The sequence below is a fragment of the Chinchilla lanigera genome, unplaced genomic scaffold (assembly GCF_000276665.1).
Source record: "Chinchilla lanigera isolate Chin_1 unplaced genomic scaffold, ChiLan1.0 scaffold00040, whole genome shotgun sequence".
Classification (NCBI taxonomy): Eukaryota; Metazoa; Chordata; class Mammalia; order Rodentia; family Chinchillidae; genus Chinchilla; species Chinchilla lanigera.
Genome location: NW_004955441.1, coordinates 19,689,631 through 19,693,823, shown reverse-complemented (window position 1 = coordinate 19,693,823; position 4,193 = coordinate 19,689,631). Strand labels below are relative to the sequence as shown.

At 46.6% G+C, this 4,193-nt stretch overlaps 1 long non-coding RNA gene across 1 annotated transcript in view; it reads right to left on the bottom strand.

The window, feature by feature from the left end:
* Positions 1-485: 485 nt before the first annotated feature.
* Positions 486-4,193, bottom strand: part of LOC106149264 — a 4,898-nt gene continuing 1,190 nt past the window's right edge. Inside the window, exons 2-3 of the long non-coding RNA XR_001235321.1 lie at positions 2,168-2,260; positions 486-1,111 (exon numbers count right to left, since the gene is read on the bottom strand). This is a non-coding gene — a long non-coding RNA (uncharacterized LOC106149264). The remainder of the gene's footprint in view (positions 1,112-2,167; positions 2,261-4,193) is intronic.

The following is a 4,193-nucleotide window of genomic DNA, read 5'->3' as shown; positions in this document are numbered from 1 at the left end:
GCATACTTGACTGGTTCTTTTGTTTTGTCTCTTCCAGACTTGAAGCTCTATGCCAACCCAAGATGAAAAGCCTTGTCTACTGAAGGCCTCTAGACAGACCCTCTACAGAGTATTTCTGACCACAACTCTGATCAAAAGTAGCCAGAGGGGCCATCCCCCTTAACCCTTCAAACAGCTAGGGGCACCTCTTCAGAGGGGAAAATATCGTAGGCTGGATATCTAGGTAAAATCATAGAATTAACTGCTTCCACTGTACCAACAACGTAACTGACCTTGTCTTGCTGGGTGTTCTACAATTGAGGTTTGGAAGCGCAAAACTAAAAAATGTAATTGGGCTAAGAGGAAAGCTAGTATTTCAGCCCTTGCCTTCCAAAGTCAACAAGGACCCAAGACACCAGAGGACCTTTCTACAAGAGCCTACAACTTTGGTGAATCCCCCAACTTCCTGAGCAAGGAGATTGTTGGACCCCGGAGGACAGGACTGAAGCAGTGAACATCATGCTGAAAGGAGGATCACCAAAGGGTAAAATGTTCCCATGCTTCCAGAAAGAGCTATGCAGTCTAGCACAGACCATAACCCATCCTGGCAGATGACACATGTGACAGATGAAGAACTGATACATCTCAGAGGCTCTGACCAAGGCTCTAAAAGTAATGCCTGCGGACATTTAAGTGATCTTGAGATATCTCATTAGGAGATAAGTTTTGATTGACGAAGGTCTAGCCTTGACTTGGTTGTAAACACCCAGCAATAGAAGGACACAGCCAGAGAGAGATGTATAAGCAACAATACACGACAGACATGGGGGCGGGCCAGTCACCGACCCCGGCTGACAGTTTTAAGGGCCAACTGGCTAAAATTGCTATTTCAACCCTTTAAATAGTGTTGACTCAGCTCCTTCTCCAATCTGCGCTTCCACTGTACCGCTCACGCTCTGGTCATATACGTTAATCTTTTGGTAAAGTGTGTTTATTCTTACCTAGTGGCTGCTAAACTATGAGTGATCATACAGATGAAACTCACTGTAATGCTGCCAGATACCGGGTTATGACCCGTAGTTACTGTGGGCTGATCAGGCCTGCAGTCTCCCAAACGTGTGGATGGCAAATGCTGAAATAAATGAGACAACTGAAATGATTTTAGGGCTCCGGGAAGGTCCAATTCTATTTTTATTTTATTTTATTTTATTTTATTTTATTTTATTTTTTTCCAGTACTGGGAATCAAACTCATGACCTTACACTTGCCAGGCAGGCGCTGTGCCGCTGACCTAAATCCCCAGCCCCCCAATTCTATTTTTATTTTTATTTTTTTCGTTTTTCTCCGGTACCGGGAACCGAACTCATGACCTTGTGCTTGCCAGGCAGGCGCTTTTGCTGCTGAGCTAAATCCCCAGCCCCTCTATTTTTAAATTGAAGATTCTCTGGGTTAAGATGCTCTAAGTTAAGACTGAGTTAAGACGCTGACTTCCCTGAGCAGCCCATATTTATTAGGTTTTCAAATAAAGGAGAGGGATACTGAAGAAAATGCAGGAATCTGGGCAGGACTTGGGGAACCCTTCAGGAATTCTCCAGGTAATACATTATGTTAATTTAGGAGAACTGTATTATCTCCAGGTAGACCTTCACTGCAGGTGAGATACCTGCCTCTATGGTCTCTTTTTAGTTAATTGGAGTTGGAACTCAAAGTCCTCAGCTGTGGCCTTGTCTTGTCCTTTGAAGCCTCAGTAGGGACCAGTGACTCACAAGTAAACATGGAAAGCCAACTGGTTAATATTAAATCCTGCTCAGAGTTAACATAGCTGTTCTACTGTCTTCTATTTCTTTGCTGAAAAGAAGCTGTCAATGAGTCCTTGGTTGATCAGCATTGCATGTCTATATCTGTCTTCATGAGAAACCACTTTGAAGATATCAATATGTAATACAACAAGCATTGTTAATTCCCTACCACTCTGTTTGTAACTCCATACTGTCTGTACTGTTCTTTTGCTATTCTGTAAAATGTTGTCTGTCTGTTAATGTTTTCCTTTTATTTTTAAAATTTAAAAAATATATTAAATCCTGCTCAGAGCTGTTACATAGTGGTCTCCATCAGCTGGACTTTTGCCAAGGCCCATCAGATGAACTTCCCTGCTGAACATTTCCATCCCCTGCTCCCCAAATATTACCCTTCAGCTTGAAGAAGCCACATGGGCCGCTGCCCACTTCACCAAAAGATGTTGGATGGTTGTCTCAAAGGGGGAGACGTAGGAACAGGGGCCCTGTAGTAGGAAAAAGATAGGATGAAGGCCCCATCGCACTTTGTTAGAGGTTAATGTAAAGATTTACTCCGGGCAGTAGCCCCTGCCTGGAGCAATCAGAAAGACAAAGGCAAAGAAACTAAGACCAGGGAGGTCCCAAGCAGCATGATCAACCTAAACCCCCTTACTTGATACTTAAACCCAAGCTACTTGTCTATAACGCCCCCGCCCGCCATAATCCTAGTGTCCAGCAAGCAACAGGAAGTCACATAACTGCATACAACCAGAAGAAATCCAAAAAGAGCGCTAATGACAGCCACGGGCCGAATTCCAGCAGTCCACACAGAAAGAAGAAACCCAAGGAGAGGAGCTGGGAAAAAAGCCCTGGACTGTTTCTTCTGAGTGCTTCCTACTTCTCTAACAGCGATCTATAGGCTCTCTTCCCAGCCATCTCCACCTGCAAATAAACCATCCTCTCTTAGTTTAAGCTCGGCTTAATTCTTTACAGATGGTGGGTTTATGATCCCCTGGAGGTGAGTTTTCCAACAGAGCAGTGGCTTGCAGCCCACTGGAGCATAACAAAACTTAGGCAAATGATAATAAACTCCTGCTTCTAGCCTAGCTGCCAAGTAGTTCTGAGATAACTCCAAGCTTTCTCTCATCTTTTCAACCCTACACAGCACATCCTCCACAATGCTTCCTCCTGATTCACAGGGAGAACATGAACCATCAATGAACGTCTCCAACTGTAGCGCCGAACAGCAGATCTTCCCGCATTTGCACCTGTCCTGCCCTGCTTTCCTCTTCTGACAATGGAGCAACAGGCCGGTTTACGGCTAGGGGCCAAGGAGCCATGGACTCTCTTACTCTGTGGCCCACACCCATACACTTCCAAACCTCTCACCAACATTTAAACAGAGCCCACCTTCAAAACTCCCTTTTTGGCTAGCAGGGTGGTGCATGCTTGTAATCCCAGGCCTGCCTGGGATACAGAGTGAAATCCTGTCTCAAAAAGAAAAAAAAAAAAAAAAAAATCCCTATTTTTATTCCAGGTACTTATTTATTTACTTATTTGTCTGTGTTTTTGAGACAGGGTCTTACTATGCTGGATAAATAAGGATGCCTGGAGGGGTGGACAGCTTACTTCAGGCTGGCCTTGAGCTCACTTTGTAGCCCAGGATGGTCTCGAAAACGCAACAATCCTCCTGTCTCAGCCTCCCTTACATTCAACTCACAGTGTAACCCGAACTAGTCTCCAACTTGTGGTGATCCTCCTGCTTCAGCTTCTTAAATTTTGGGATTACACGTGTATACTGCCCCACTCGCTGTTTGTTTTCTGAGAATCTTGCTGTGCAGTTCAGGCTGTCTTTGAACTGGCTCTAACTCCCTGTGATCTTCCTGTCTCAGCCTCCTGAGTGCTGGGATTACAGGCGTGAGCCGCCACACTTCTTTTTCTAACCCACTTCACCGAACCTTAGAGTAAAACATGATTTCTAGGCAAGCACTGACACCCCTCCAGGCATCCTTATTTATCCAGCAATTAAGAGCACTGGCCAGGTGGTGCACGGCTGTAATCCGGGCACTCGGGAGGCCGAGGCAGGAGAATCCTGTGAGTTCGAGACCAGCCTGGGCTACAAAGTGAGCTCAAGGTCAGCCTGAACTGCATAGTGAGCCCTGTCTCACAAAGACAAAACAAAAAGAGAGAGAACTGTCTGTAGTACTCCAGCCTGTATCTCCGCTCCACCTCCAGACAACACAACGAACGCCCAGCACACGAACACTTCAGTGAGCACTCGCTGAGAAACTGCTTCCCGGCGTGAGGGCCCGGAGGCGGCCAGGAAGCCTGCGGTGGAGGGCGAAGCGTGCGAGGAGCGGCGGCACGGACGCCGGCGCGCAGGCCTCCCGTCCAGCCTCGGCCAGACGCAAGGCCCGGCGGGCGGCCGACGGCACGAGG